Source organism: Lolium perenne, chromosome 4 (assembly GCF_019359855.2).
Source record: "Lolium perenne isolate Kyuss_39 chromosome 4, Kyuss_2.0, whole genome shotgun sequence".
NCBI classification, from domain to species: domain Eukaryota; kingdom Viridiplantae; phylum Streptophyta; class Magnoliopsida; order Poales; family Poaceae; genus Lolium; species Lolium perenne.
This window is the reverse complement of record NC_067247.2, coordinates 11,078,452-11,095,635: the sequence shown is the minus strand read 5'-3', so window position 1 is coordinate 11,095,635 and position 17,184 is coordinate 11,078,452.

Genomic DNA, 17,184 nt, shown 5'->3' with positions numbered 1-17,184 from the left:
ACGAACGCTAGCGCCGTAAGCCTGTTTTGTATCTCGCTGGCCACCGGCTGCCCTGTTGTCGTTGAGCCCAACTCCTCCGCCCCAACTCCCGTATGGTTGGGTTGTCCAGCATCTGTGAGCTCCGGTCAGGCCCCCTGGCAATCGGCTGCAGGCTCGTATGGTGCCTCAGAAGTCTTGACCCTGCACCTGCTTGATTCCGTAGAAATCAGTGCCTTTGTGATGGACCACGGCGCTACAGATGACCATGGACGGCGATTTGGTCTTGTGCCGACGGGTATTTTCTCGCAAAATCCGTTCCCAATGGAACGGACGCCAAAATTTCGGACTAGATGAAAAAAAAAGTTTCAGAACTGGTCAAAGGATCGAGTCATCCAAGAAAAATTGTCAAACTTTCTGTTTTTGTACGGTGTCTTCTAGCAAATATGACATAAAATTATAACGGTACCTGGCAAAGACATAATTAAATGGTGTGTTTTGGCAAATGCCGAAAATAACGGTGTCCTCTAGCAAATTTTTCCTATTTAAGGATCGGAGGGAGTAGTTAGAATGATGTATTAAGCGGCAACATTAGATGAAAAGACCAGACTAGGACTAGAGCATATGTACCCCAGATCAAAGTTGCATTTCGGTCTATCTAGGACATTTTGTCTCGTTATATAACAAAACCTAGAGTAGGACGCATGCCGAAATCTAATAAACATGTAACGACATTATCCAGGAACTAGCAATCTTCTGGCGTGCATAAGTGGCAGAAAATATCAGTTTGTCTTCCACGTAATGAGAACAAATAAAATGATTCTATTCCAACCTTGAGATCGAACCGGAAAACGAGGAAAGGCATCAAGCGGCAAGGGTCAATGGATTTGGGCTTCTCGCAGAAAACTAGTAGTATACACAGTACATGGATCATGAATAGGGCAAATTAAAGGCACTAACCTTGAGTAGCTGATCAACCGCGCGTGAGAAAGCAGTTTAGGAGAAGGATTCCGTGTTGGATCTCCCGTGTTCAGAGAAGTTGTAGACTTGCGAGGAGACGAGACTACTGTTTGGTGTTCTCTCAAAAGAGAAGACGAGGACAAGATATTCAAGTCCCCGTTGGAGAAGATATCTACTGTATTTATATCTATCTCGTAATGTGAGGCAGCAGGAGATGGGCTTGTTGACACGGTTTGTATGCTCTTCCTCTTCTTTCCCTCCTCCCTCCGAGAGCAAGTCAGTTTCAGTTAGTCACAAATCCATTCCCTACCATTCCAAGACTGCTCCTACACACCCTCCCAGATTTTGAGGCCCGTCCTGTCGCTCCCCACGGGCGACGGGCGGGCGATTCCACCAAACCCTAGCCCCAGCCCCTTCTCCCCGCTCCCCCCGCCGCCGCCGCCGGCGTCAGCCGCCGGGCAAAGCCCAGGCGGTGCCGGCGGCGGGGGCTCTTGGATCTTGTCCGTGCGGAGGTGGCGCGGGGCCTCTCCCTCGGGCGTTGGAGATCCTCTACGAGGATGCGACGGCACCTTGCGCGGCGGGCCGGCGTGCCGCGGCGAGGCGTTTCCTCGAGGTCGAGGCGGCGGAGCTCGGCGGCGTGGTCGCCTCCTCGCGGGCGACGGCTGCGTCTTGTCGGCTTCTACAGGGTGGTCCCCGGCGGCGCGTGGCGGAGGGGTCGGGTGAAGAGGAGAGGAGAGGAGATCCCGGCGAGGCGGGCGGAGGGAGGTCGTGGAGGTGCGGCGGCTTCGTGAGTGGCGTCCGGGAGCGGCAGGCGGGGTGGCGGCGGGGCGGAGGCCTCGTCCATGGAGCGCCCTGGCGAGCAGAGGACCGCTGCCACCATGGCCGGCGCTCCTGCGGTGCTCCTCGCCGGCGTTGCAGGCAGGCAGGAGCTGGCGGCCCGGGCCCGATCTGGGCTTGCGGGCCCGATCTGGGTCTGGAGGGCGGGGAGGCTGGGAGGGACGTCTTGCCTGGAGCGGGCAGCGTCCGTGGAGGGCCACCCCAGCTCTAGCCGGAGGAGCGGGAGTGATGGCCGCAGTGCTTCATGCCGGCGAGTGTGGAGGCTGCGGTGCCTCGTCGGGATGGAGTTGGAGTTGGAGTCTTCGCCTTGCCTTGAGCCATGCGGTGGGTGTTTTGGAGTTTCTGCGGTTTTTGCGACTTCATCGACGAGGGGCTGCGACGGCGGCGGTGTGAGACCTCACGGACGGTATGACCCCAGTTCCGGAGGTGGGGGAGGCTTGCGATGCTTCGGACGAAAGTCTAGCTTGGCTCAGTCGGGCCGGCGGCGACGGCGCCCGCGGGTGTCGTTCCCCTCCTTGGAGGCGCCGCCCAGGAGTGTCGAAATCTCCCTAACCTGCTTGGAGCTGGATGTTGTCTTCGGGCGAAAGCCTCGATTTGTGGATCGGCTCGATGGCGGCGTCTTTGACGTCGTAACTCTGTTGGGAGCATCGGGTAGGAAGACACGGCGCAGAGGTCCTTGGCGGCTTTAATCCGGCGACGCAGCGGTCCTTGGCAGTTCTCCTAGGCGCTATGCACGTCGCTGCTGACATGTTCTGGAGGACAGCTTCTGGGATCCGTCCAAGTCCCGCCATTGATCTCCTTCGGATGGTGTGTTGACAAGGAAGTTTCTTTGGGAGCCGTTCCTCTTAGGAGGTGCTTGGCGTCGGTCGAGACGCGGCTTGGTTTGTTGCTTAGGGCAGGTTCTTTGTGTTGTGGTTGTTTGGTCTGTAGCCGGTGTTGTGTGGGGTTACGCTCGTTGCTTGTAGCGAGTGGTGCCGTTCTTGTACTCAATCTTCTGCCATCTATAAAGATATGGTTACTGGCGTACTCTCGAAAAAAAAAACAAATCCATTCCCTCGATGCCCAACTTTAAACGTACAAGGGTTGCCTGCTGCTACCTAACATGTATAATCTCCAAAATCCACAAATGATGTAAGAAATGAAGTTCAGGCCCGTGAATTCTTAGTGTCCAGTTTCAGAGCATGTTAACGGGCAGTGGATGTCAACACTAGTAGATAACAGGGCTTTAGTCTCGGGTCGTAACTGCCTTTAGTCCCGGTCGGCGGCCCGAGACTAGGCTTCCAGGACTAAAGCCCCACATCTTTAGTCCCGTGCGTGCCACGACCCAGGACAAAGGGGTTCCACGTGGCCGCGTTGCGCCGGCCGGGCTCGAGAACCTTTAACTAAAGATTGTACACGCGTCAGCTTCTACTGCAGCCTGGGTTTAGGGTTTTGGGCTTAATTTTGTGTTTTTTATTTCAATTTCTATCTATGGTACTACATACAACAATGAAGGAACCATTATAGAACATCGTCATGAATATAGAGGACAGGAGTGACCTCTTTCTTCGTACATGGTCAAACACCAAGTACACGTTCATGTATCTATACAATATTCGACGGTGCTACGTTAGTGGATATATCTCTTACAATCCGTAATGTCTAACTACTTAGCATGTAAAGGATAGTATTCTCCTTCTTTGTGTAGAACATGGTCAACTATGAATCCTGCCAAGTACTCTTGAACTGCTTGCACGCGATCCTTTGTTAGGAGCTTATCCCGCAAATCTTGAATCTAATTTAAAGAAGGGGGTCAATATATATGAATGAAACTCTGGTAATAAAATAAGATATTGTGAATATTATTTACGTACTCGGATTTGTTCGTATCTGGGATTCTCAGAGGTCGTCTGGTGAATGAACTCGCAAACGTAGTATCCACATAAGTAATCCTGTCTTTGTGCATCAAGGATTTCACGAGAATAGAGTTCAATCAAAATAATAATCAAGCATGGTAATGATACTCAAACTAGAATAAAAAGATGTGCGGAGCTAGGTAGTACTACTTACATTGAGTTCTCTAAATTGGAGCTCCTCTTTCCAACGACGATCAGAAACTAAATCGATGAATTGTTTCCAAGCCCTACCCGGCAAAGAAAATGAATAAATGAATTATTAATTACTTGATATCAGGAAATAAACGAAAGTTGCCGATAATGATTGAAATTACCTTTGGTGCAGTTCACTCATGTCCTCCCACAACTTAGGGTCTTTATGTTTCGAGTCAATGAATTCTACCATTCTGATGTCAGGCCTAATGATTAGAAGAATAAAGTGGAACCTACAGCAGCACGCATAACTCATCAATGAGACACTTAACTTCGAGTAAGTGAAACGGAATGTGTACAAGACAGTAACACTCACTTGAAGTTGTAAGGAAACAATATTTCTTCTTTTTTATGTTGTTTCATTAACCCTGTTAGCAAGTTCTCCTCTACATCCTAGGGTTTAGATTGTAACATAACATCATGATTGACATTTGGGTCAATGAACCCAATATCCTTGACTCGTCCTTGTTTCCCTTGGACAATTTTCAATCTGCATAATATATATAGTGAGGATAATTATTATTATGCAATGAGCAAAAGGTAAGCTAGAGACTTAATTAGATAAATAATACTTACAGACAATAGCAACTGATGAGAGATTTATCGAGTTATTTTTGATTAAATAACATGAATAATTCATCAAATTCAATGTGCACCACGTCCCCTCCACGGAAGAAATGCTCATCTTTAATTTACACCCTGATGTACTTATGCCCACACGCCTTGATGCTTCCATGTACCACTTATGCAATCTTCGTATTTTTATTGGTAGCTTCTTGACCTCCTCCTCAGTTCTGAGGAGAGGTTGTCCGTACATGTATGTGTACGCTATCTCAGTCGTAGGGTAGAACTGTAACTGGCTTAAGTATTCAGGAATGGTCATACCCTGAGCATCGGCCGCTTCTTTGCATTCTTTTATTATCTCTGGATCATACTCTTCATAGGTGGGGGGCCGTTGTATGACCTCTGGAGCATAGACCTTGAGCGGCGAGCATGACTTTTTCTTTTGTTCTCCGAGCAGGGGAATTGTTTTCCTGCTGGTTGTAGTACTATCTTTGGCCCTTGTCATTGCCTTAGTTGACTTGATAATCTGCCGGTCATAGTCTGATCTCTGCCTTGGCTCAGGTTGATGGAGGCTCTTCAGCATTTTTTTCACACCCACTGGACTAGATCTTGCTTTTTTGGCTGGCGTTCTTGTTTCTACCGTGCAAAGAACTCTTTACACTCGACCTGCGAGATCTTTTTGGTTTCCTCATCAGTCATGTCGTATGCCCTATTTTGAGGCTCATTGGCTACCTTCGAGCTTGTACTACCGTGGCTACATTTCTTCGAAGTTGTAGCCATCGGAGCGGCGTCGGTCTTCCGCTTCTGGGACTGACTCTTTTTAGGCAACGAATGCGGCTGTGTCTGCTGAGGTGGCAGATTCTGGTGCTGATGCGTCAGAGATGGCCTAGGCGGTGGAGACAGCCTAGGCGGTCGAGATGGCCAGATTCCTTTCACCTTTGATAAAAATGAGTTTGATTTTGATGATTGCAATATCTCTGAATTAATTAAGTTCTTACAAAAGCTTGCTAGAAGTCCTAATGCTAGTGCTATAAGTAGGGCCTTTACAAAGCACATTACAAATGCTCTTATGCAAATGAGAGAGGGGAAATTAAAACGCCAATCCTCTATTCCTAAATAGTTAGAAGATGGCTGGGAGCCAATCATTAAGATGAAAATAGATGGTTTTGATTACAATGCTTTATGTGATCTTGGTGCAAGTATTTCTGTTATGCCTAGAAAAATCTATGATATGCTTGAATTGCCACCGTTGGAAAAATATTATTTGCATGTTCATCTTCTTGATATTGCTGGAAAGAAACCTTTGGGGAAAGTTGATAATGTTCTTATTATGGTTAAAAATAACTTGGTCCCCGTTGATTTTTTTTTTGTTTTGGATACTGAAAGTCCTAGATATCCGCCCTGCAATCGACGTGATGCATGTTACAAAGAATATTTGCGTGAAACTACTAAGCTTCTTGGGCGTGTATGGGAAGAAAAATGATACAAAGGAAACAGGGCAGGACCAGCAAAGTTTGAAAGACCCAGAAGACCGGCATCTAGAACAGTTTGAAGGTCGTTCCAGCTACGCTCTTACCCAAGAAGAGAAGGTCATCTTTTTTGAATGCCTGAGCAGTATCAAGCTCCTGTCTGCTTCTCGTCGAATATAAAGGGAATAATAAATATGGTGGAGAAAAGGTCCAAAACCTGAAGTCTCACGACCGCCACGTGATTTTGACGCAATTGTTTTCGATTGCTTTGAGGGGGCTCCTACCGGAAAATGTTCGAGTAGCCATTGTGAAGCTATGTGCATTCCTCAATGCAATTAATCTCTCAGAAGGTAATCAATCCAGAAGATCTACCACGGTTACAGAACGATGTGGTCCAATGTCTTGTCAGTTTCGAGTTGGTGTTCCCACCATCCTTCTTCAATATTATGACGCACCTCCTGGTTCACCTAGTCGAAGAGATTTCCATTCTCGGTGTTGTATTTCTACACAATATGTTCCCCTTTGATAGGTTCATGGGAGTATTAAAGAAATATGTTCGTAACCGTGCTAGGCCAGAAGGAAGCATCGCCAAGGGCTATGGAACAGAGGAGGTAATTGAGTTTTGTGTTGACTTTGTTCCTAACCATAAGCCGATTGGTCTTCCTCAATCGCGGTACGAGGGGAGACTAAGTGGAAAAGACACGATCGGAAGAAAATCAACGATATTTATGGACGACAATTCTATGACTTAAGCACACCACACAGTTCTACAAAATTCCAGCTTGGTGGCTTCGTACTTCGAGGAACACAAGAATAGTTTACGCTCAAACAACCCGGGGAAGCCTGAATACTGGATTACAAAGCCCACATGGAGACTTTCGGTAGTTGGTTGGAAGAACATTTAATGAGTGACAATCATGTTGAAAATCAGCTGTACATGTTGGCCAATTCACCATCTTCGACTATATCAACTTTCCAAAGGTACAAGATAAATGGGAATACATTTTACACGATCTCCCAAGATAAAAAGAGCACCAACCAAAACAGTGGTTTCTGCTTTGATGCAGCAACCGACAATGAGCAAAAGGTCACATATTATGGTTACATAGAGGAGATATGTGAACTTTACTATGGACCGTCCTTTAAGGTCCCTTTGTTTCGGCGCAAATGGTTCAAGCTGACAGGAGGTGGGGTAAAGGTGAACGAGCAATACAGAATGATAATGGTGGATTTCAACAATCTTGGTTACCTTGACGAACCATTCATCCTAGCCAAAGATGTTGCTCCGGTTTTCTATGTGAAGGACATGAGTAGCAAACCGAGAAAAAGGAAAGATAAGAAAACATGCGATGATCCAAAGTGCCACATAGTTCTTTCAGGGAAAAGAAACATCGTGGGAGTGGAGGACAAGACAGACATGTCAGAAGATTATAATAAGTTTGGCAAAATTCCGCCCTTCAAAGTGAACACTGACCCAAGCGTGAAGTTAAATGATGAGGATGCTCCATGGTTACGGCACAATCGTAAGCAAGGGACACAAGCGAAGAAATGATGTGTAATAATTTATTGTACAAAACTTTATTGAGGAAAATTTGTTCTAAACTTTGTATGGATCATGTGAATTATATTATTTGTGATGTGTTTGGTGTCCATTTTTGAATGACTCGATTGATTCGAGATACTACTGACGATACATGAAATTTGAACTACAGCCAATGATATGAAGGACATGTCTAGGCCTAAGAGTACATCTTGGAATGTTGGAGTGATTTAGTCATACTCCTGCCTATGCCTATAATATGCATACTCATAGTCTTCATAGTCACCGCCATCGTACTCGTAGTCGTCGCCTTCTAAGTTGTCGTCGTCATCGTCACTGTCGTCGTCATTGTCGCCGGTCGGCGCTCGTGGCTCAAACCTCGACTGGTAGTGAGGGTAGCGCATGCGGGGGATATCGCCGACCCTGATGTATCCATGACGCTCTGTAGTGTCTGGCCTCACCACCATAGCCGATGGTCGGCCTCGTGGAAATTCCCAGGAGGCAGACCGTCCTCCTCGTACCTGGCTAGCACCCTCTCATGCCGATTGATGAAGAAGACGTTCCAAGTGTGCTGGTTGGCGCGATGCCAGTGGGGATTCATCCGCTTCTCCGGCGTGAGGTCGAGGTAGTAGTGGTTCGTGATGGCCGCCCGGCGCGCAGTACCCTGAGGAACAGGAGGGACCGGCACGCCTCCGGTGCTTAGGCTCCAGCCGGCGGGGACGCGGTAGCCCGGTGGGCAAGGGTAGCTCGTGGCGCAAAGCTCCTCCGCCTGCTGGTAGGTTAGAGTGGGTACGGTGGAAGCCATGGGAGAGTGATGAGAGATTTTAGAGATATGATAATGCTGGCCAAGTCGGCCTACATATATATAGTGATAAATGGCGGAATAAATGGAGGTAAGCGGTGGGAAGAAATGGCGTGAAGATAGGAGGCGGGAAGACAGAGGTGGGAAGAAATGGCGGCAAGAGGTAGGAAGAAATGGCGGGAAGACAGGAGGTGGGTGAAGACAAAGGCGGGAAGTGGTGGAAAGAATTGGCGGGAAGAAATAAGACGGGGAAAATTTGGCACCAAACATTTGGAAGATTTATACTATAAGATTTTATTTTTCTGAATTTTTTGATATATTATTTCTATTTTTATGATTTGAAATGAATTAGTTATGAATATTCTGATATATTATTTGAAATGAATTAGTTTAAATTTTAGTTTCTGAATATTTTGATATATTATTTGTATTTTTCCGATTTAAAATGAATTAGTTATGATTTTTTCTCAATAGTTTGATATATTATTTGAAATGAATTAGGTCAGATTTTATTTTCTTAAATTTTTGATATATTATTTGTATTTTTCTGATTTGAAATGAAAATTATGAATTTTTCTAAAATGAATTAGTTTAGACGAATTAATTTAAAAAATGGCTTTAGTCGCGGTTGGTGAGATCAACCGCGACTAAAAGGACTAAAACCTTTTTCGCGCGGGAACCAAAAGCCAGCCAAAAAAGGCTTCAATCGCGGTTGTTCTCACCAACCGCGACTAAAGGCCCGAAAATATAAAACATGCGCGAGGACCCCTCTGTTTAAGTCCAGACTCTCTCGAAGAGGTCATGGCCGCCGATCGAAGATGAGCAAACGCATCGTCACGCCGCCCTCGCCGATGTTGCGCCGCTGCCGTCCTTGTCGTCCGTCGCCTCGCCGCTGTCGCCGCAACTGTCGCCGCGCACCCGGCCAGCTACTGCCATGTCCGTGTGTCTTGCCTCTCGCCTCGCCACCGATCGAAAAGAAACCGCCACCCCGCCTCGCACCTCGCCGCCCTCGCTGATCGTCCTTCGCCGGCACCTCGCCGCCCTCGCAGCAGCCCATCCGGCCTCAATTTTGGTGATTTTTTGTTACTAAAACTAGATTTATTGTTGTAAAAAATAAAAATAGATTTGTTGTAAAAATAAAAATAGATCCCTGGCCTCTTTGGTGATTGTTGTTTAAATAATAAGAATATAATTTTTTATTTAATTGTTGTAAATAAAAATAGATTTATTGTTGTAAAAATATATTTGGTGCTTTATTGTTGTAAATTAATCTTCTTTGGTGATGTATCTATTGTTGTTAATTGTGGTTAATTAGTTAATTATTATTGTTGTTAATTTTTTAATTGTTAATTATTGTTGTAAATATATTTGGTGATTTATTTATTTTAATTAATAAAAACTATGATCCGGAACATGTGGTGGCGGTCCACTACTTTTTTACATGTCTTCAGGAGTGAGATATGGTGGATGATGTCTACGTTCCCCCTCCTTTCCTGTAGATAGTGTTGGGCCTCCAAGAGCAGAGGTTTGTAGAACAGCAGCAAGTTTTCCCTTAAGTGGATCACCCAAGATTTATCGAACTCAGGGAGGAAGAGGTCAAAGATATCCCTCTCATGCAACCCTGCAACCACAAAGCAAGAAGTCTCTTGTGTCCCCAACACACCCAATAGGTGCACTAGTTCGGCGAAGAGATAGTGAAATACAGGTGGTATGAATATATATGAGCAGTAGCAACGGTGCCAGAAAATAGCTTGCTGGCGTGTAGTTGATGGTGGTAGTATTGCAGCAGTAGTAACACAGTAAAACAGTAAACAAGCAGTAGTAACGCAGCAGTATTTAGGAACAAGGCCTAGGGATTAGACTTTCACTAGTGGACACTCTCAACATTGATCACATAACAGAATAGATAAATGCATACTCTACACTCTTGTTGGATGATGAACGCATTGCGTAGGATTACACAAACCCTCAATGCCGGAGTTAACAAGCTCCACAATTTGTTCATATTTAAGTAACCTTATAGTGTAAGATAGATCAACAGATTAAACCAAGTACTAACATAGCATGCACACTGTCACCTTCATGCATATGTAGGAGGAATAGATCACATCAATATTATCATAGCAATAGTTAACTTCGCAATCTACAAGAGATCATGATCATAGCATAAACCAAGTACTAACACGGTGCACACACTGTCACCTTTACACACGTGCAGGAGGAATAGAACTACTTTAATAACTTTGCTAGAGTAGCACATAGATAGTAGTGATACAAAACTCATATGAATCTCAATCATGTAAAGCAGCTCATGAGATTATTGTATTGAGGTACATGGAAGAGAGATGAACCACATAGCTACCGGTACAGCCCCGAGCCTCGATGGAGAACTACTCCCTCCTCATGGGAGCAGCAGCGGTGATGAAGATGGCGGTGGAGATGGCAGCGGTGTCGATGGAGAAGCCTTCCGGGGGCACTTCCCCGCTCCGGCAGGGTGCCGGAACAGAGACTCCTGTCCCCCAGATCTTGGCCTCGCGATGGCGGCGGCTCTGGAAGGTTTCTGTGGTTTTCGTCGTACGCATCAGGGTTTTCGATCCAGGGGCTTTAAATAGGCGAAGAGGCGGCGCAGGAGGGTCGAAGGGGCGACGACACCATAGGGCGGCGCGGCCAGGGCCTGGGCCGCGCCGGCCTATGGTCTGGGGGCCCAGTGCCCCCCCTCTGGTCCTTCCCGGGTGTTCTGGATGCTTCCGGTGAAAATAGGAACTTGGGCGTTGATTTCGTCCGATTCCGAGAATATTTCGTTACTAGGATTTCTGAAACCAAAAACAGCAGAAAACAGGAACTGGCACTTCGGCATCTTGTTAATAGGTTAGTTCCAGAAAATGCACGAATACGACATGAAGTGTGCATAAAACATGTAGATAACATCAATAATGTGGCATGGAACACAAGAAATTATCGATACGTCGGAGACGTATCAGCATCCCCAAGCTTAGTTCTGCTCGTCCCGAGCAGGTTAAAACGATAACATAGATAATTTCTGGAGTGACATGCCATCATAACCTTGATCATACTATTTGTAAAGCATATGTAGTGAATGCAGCGATCAAAACAATGTATATGACATGAGTAAACAACTGAATCATAAAGCAAAGACTTTTCATGAATAGTGCTTCAAGACAAGCATCAATAAGTCTTGCATAAGAGTTAACTCATAAAGCAATAATTCAAAGTAAAGGTATTGAAGCAACATAAAAGAAGATGAAGTTTCAGCGGTTGCTTTCAACTTGTAACATGTATATCTCATGGATAGTTATCAATGCAAAGTAATATAACAAGTGCAATATGCAAGTATGTAGGAATCAATGCACAGTTCACACAAGTGTTTGCTTCTTAAGGTGGAGAGAAATAGGTGAACTGACTCAACAATAAAAGTAAAAGAATGGCCCTTCAAAGAGGAAAGCATCGATTGCTATATTTGTGCTAGAGCTTTGATTTTGAAAACAAGAAACAATTTTGTCAACGGTAGTAATAAAGCATATGAGTTATGTAAATTATATCCTACAAGTTGCAAGCCTCATGCATAGTATACTAATAGTGCCCGCACCTTGTCCTAATTAGCTTGGATTTACATGGGTTATCATAGCATAGCACATGTTTCAACCAAGTGTCACAAAGGGGTACCTCTATGCCGCCTGTACAAAGGTCTAAGGAGAATGCTCGCATTGGATTTCTCGCTTTTGGTTATTCTCAACTTAGACATCCATACCGGGACAACATAGACAACAGATAATGGACTCCTCTTTAATGCATAAGCATTCAACAACAGATAATATTCTCATAAGAGAGTGAGGTTTGTTGTCCAAACTGAAACTTCCACCATGGATCATGGCTTTAGTTAGCGGCCCAATGTTCTTCTCTAACAATATGCATACTCAAACCATTTGATCATGATAAATCACTCTTACTTCAGACAAGACGAACATGCATAGCAACTCACATGATATTCAACAAAGAAATAGTTGATGGCGTCCCCAGAAACATGGTTATCGCACAACAAGCAACTTAATAAGAGATAAAGTGCATAAGTACATATTCAATACCACAATAGTTTTTAAGCTATTTGTCCCATGAGCTATATATTGTAAAGGTAGAGGATAGAAATTTTAAAGGTAGCACTCAAGCAATTTACTTTGGAATGGCGGAGAAATACCATGTAGTAGGTAGGTATGGTGGACACAAATGGCATAGTGGTTGGCTCAAGTATTTTGGATGCATGAGAAGTATTCCCTCTCGATACAAGGTTTAGGCTAGCAAGGTTTATTTGAAACAAACACAAGGATGAACCGGTGCAGCAAAACTCACATAAAAGACATATTGAAAACATTATAAGACTCTACACCGTCTTCCTTGTTGTTCAAACTCAATACTAGAAATTATCTAGACCTTAGAGAAACCAAATATGCAAACCAAATTTAAGCATGCTCTATGTATTTCTTCATTAATGGGTGCAAAGCATATGATGCAAGAGCTTAATCATGAGCACAACAATTGCCAAGTATCAAATTACCCAAGACATTTATAGCAATTACTACATGTATCATTTTCCAATTCCAACCATATAACAATTTAACGAAGAAGAAACTTCGCCATGAATACTATGAGCTAAGAACACATGTGTTCATACGAACCAGCGGAGCGTGTCTCTCTCCCACACAAGCATGATGTAATCCAATTTATTCAAACACAAACAAAAACAAAAACAAACAGACGCTCCAAGTAAAGGACATAAAATGTGACGGAATAAAAATATAGTTTCAGGGGAGGAACCTGATAATGTTGTCGATGAAGAAGGGGATGCCTTGGGCATCCCCAAGCTTAGATGCTTGAGTCTTCTTGAAATATGCAGGGATGAACCACCGGGGCATCCCCAAGGTTAGACTTTTTCACTCTTCTTGATCATAGTATATCATCCTCCTCTCTTGACCCTTGAAAACTTCCTCCACATCAAACTCGAAACAAACTCATTAGAGGGTTAGTGCATAATCAAAAATCCACATGTTCAGAGGTGACACAATCATTCTTAACACTTCTGGACATTGCCCAAAGCTACTGGAAGTCAATGGAACAAAGAAATCCATCCCACATAGCAAAAGAAGCAATGCGAAATAAAAGGCAGAATCTGTCAAAACAGAACAGTCCGTAAAGACGAATTTTAAAAGGGCACCAGACTTGCTCAGATGAAAATGCTCAAATTGAATGAAAGTTGCGTACATATCTGAGGATCACTCACGTAAATTGGCATAATTTTCTGAGTTACCTACAGAGAATTTTGCCCAGATTCGTGACAGCAAGAAAACAGTTTCTGCGCAGTAATCCAAATCTAGTATTGACTTTACTATCAAAGACTTTACTTGGCACAACAAAAGACAAAACTAAGATAAGGAGAGGTTGCTACAGTAGTAAACAACTTCCAAGACACAAATATAAAACAAACTACTGTAGCAAAATAACACATGGGTTATCTCCCAAGAAGTTCTTTTCTTTATAGCCATTAAGATGGGCTCAGCAGTTTTAATGATGCACTCGCAAGAAATAGTATTTGAGGCAAAAGAGAGCATCAAGAGGCAAATTCAAAACACATTTAAGTCTAACATGCTTCCTATGCATAGGAATCTTGTAAATAAACAAGTTCATGAAAAGCAAAGTAACACGCATAGGAAGATAAAACAAGTATAGCTTCACAAATTTCAGCACATAGAGAGGTATTTTAGTAACATGAAAATTTCTACAACCATATTTTCCTCTCTCATAATAACTTTCAGTAGTATCATGAGCAAACTCAACAATATAACTATCACATAAAGCATTCTTATCATGAGTCTCATGCATAAAATTATTACTACTCCCAACATAAGCATAGTTATTCTTATTAATTGTAGTAGGAGCAAATTCAACAAAGTAGCTATCATTATTATTCTCATCAAGTGAAGGAGGCATAGTATTATCATCATAAAAATTACTCTCCATAGTAGGCAGCACTAAAAGACCAATATCATTATAATCATCATAAATAGGAGGCAAAGTATCATCAAAGAAAATTTTCTCCACAATGCTTGGGGGACTAAAAATATCATGCTCATCAAAGCCAGCTTCCCCAAGCTTAGAATTTTCCATATCATTAGCAACAATGGTGTTCAAAGTGTTCATATTAATATGTTCCATGGGTTTTTTAATTTTCGCATTAAACCATTCATGTCTTGACTCAGGAAATAGAATAAAAAGCTCACAGATGCTTTCCATTATGCCTTACTAGTGTAAACAAGAAACAAAAAGATGCAATTGCAGGATCTAAAGGAAATAGCTTTGAGTACTTACGGCGCCGGAAAATAGCTTAGTAGCCGAGATACGGAGTGTGAGTACCTTTTACCTTTCCTCCCCGGCAACGGCGCCAGAAAATTAGCTTGATGTCTACGTTCCCCCTCCTTTCCTGTAGACAGTGTTGGGCCTCCAAGAGCAGAGGTTTGTAGAACAGCAGCAAGTTTTCCCTTAAGTGGATCACCCAAGGTTTATCGAACTCAGGGAGGAAGAGGTCAAAGATATCCCTCTCATGCAACCCTGCAACCACAAAGCAAGAAGTCTCTTGTGTCCCCAACACACCCAATAGGTGCACTAGTTCGGCGAAGAGATAGTGAAATACAGGTGGTATGAATATATATGAGCAGTAGCAACGGTGCCAGAAAATAGCTTGCTGGCGTGTAGTTGATGGTGGTAGTATTGCAGCAGTAGTAACACAGTAAAACAGTAAACAAGCAGTAGTAACGCAGCAGTATTTAGGAACAAGGCCTAGGGATTAGACTTTCACTAGTGGACACTCTCAACATTGATCACATAACAGAATAGATAAATGCATACTCTACACTCTTGTTGGATGATGAACGCATTGCGTAGGATTACACGAACCCTCAATGCCGGAGTTAACAAGCTCCACAATTTGTTCATATTTAAGTAACCTTATAGTGTAAGATAGATCAACAGATTAAACCAAGTACTAACATAGCATGCACACTGTCACCTTCATGCATATGTAGGAGGAATAGATCACATCAATATTATCATAGCAATAGTTAACTTCGCAATCTACAAGAGATCATGATCATAGCATAAACCAAGTACTAACACGGTGCACACACTGTCACCTTTACACACGTGCAGGAGGAATAGAACTACTTTAATAACTTTGCTAGAGTAGCACATAGATAGTAGTGATACAAAACTCATATGAATCTCAATCATGTAAAGCAGCTCATGAGATTATTGTATTGAGGTACATGGAAGAGAGATGAACCACATAGCTACCGGTACAGCCCCGAGCCTCGATGGAGAACTACTCCCTCCTCATGGGAGCAGCAGCGGTGATGAAGATGGCGGTGGAGATGGCAGCGGTGTCGATGGAGAAGCCTTCCGGGGGCACTTCCCCGCTCCGGCAGGGTGCCGGAACAGAGACTCCTGTCCCCCAGATCTTGGCCTCGCGATGGCGGCGGCTCTGGAAGGTTTCTGTGGTTTTCGTCGTACGCATCAGGGTTTTCGATCCAGGGGCTTTAAATAGGCGAAGAGGCGGCGCAGGAGGGTCGAAGGGGCGACGACACCATAGGGCGGCGTGGCCAGGGCCTGGGCCGCGCCGGCCTATAGTCTGGGGGCCCAGTGCCCCCCCTCTGGTCCTTCCCGGGTGTTCTGGATGCTTCCGGTGAAAATAGGAACTTGGGCGTTGATTTCGTCCGATTCCGAGAATATTTCGTTACTAGGATTTCTGAAACCAAAAACAGCAGAAAACAGGAACTGGCACTTCGGCATCTTGTTAATAGGTTAGTTCCAGAAAATGCACGAATACGACATGAAGTGTGCATAAAACATGTAGATAACATCAATAATGTGGCATGGAACACAAGAAATTATCGATACGTCGGAGACGTATCAGTGGACGATAAAGATCCAATTTTGGATAACTATGATCCAGAAGTAGAAACACATATAAACGGCATCATAAACGGTGATATTCCCTATGTGCCGTCAGAAGATGAAGAAGACGATGTTTCTTCATATCTAAACCTTGACGATGAAGGTGAAGGTCAAGCCATGGACATTGAAACGTTTGCCGGAGGGCAAACAAAACAACGACCTTGAATTGCAAACAACCACCTCCGGCGAGGTATATATATACATTGAGCCTCTGGTGATACAAATTTTGTAATTTGAATAAATATGTATTAACGTGACTCTCTTACTTTTTTTAGCCCTCTGGATCGAGAAAATCGACTACAAAGCCACGTGGCAAAACCCAAACGATGAAACCTGGAGAAACGTTGACCATCGATGTTTTCAATGAAAATGGCAAGACGTTGGAGCCCAAAAAGCACTTGACAAAGTTTATCAACCAATGCCGAGTGGTTTCTAGAGACAACATCTCGATCACCCTCCAGGAATGGAATGAGCCAAAGAAGGCACGTCTTGGTTTTACTTTTGTCAGCAAGAGAATGAAAAAGGATTGTTGGAGAAAACTTATGGAACATTTCGTTCTACCTACGGAATACAACAAACACGATGAAGAGGGTAACGTGATTCCGGGTGGACGTGAGAGGAGAAGGCTAGTCAAAGAGTGAAAGGATCGTATGCCGCACCTAGAGGGGGGGGGGGGTGAATAGGTGCTAACCAATTTTTAGTTCTTTTTCAATTTAGGCTTGACACAAAGGTAAATTCTCTAGATATGCAACTAACTGAATTTACCTATATGACAAGGTTACCAACTAAGCAAGATAGCTACACAATATATATAGGAGATAGAATAGGATAGAGGTAACCGGGAGTGGAGCACGCGATGACACGGAGATGATTCCCGTAGTTCCCTTCCTTTGCAAGAAGGTACGTCTACGTTTGGAGGAGTGTGGTTGC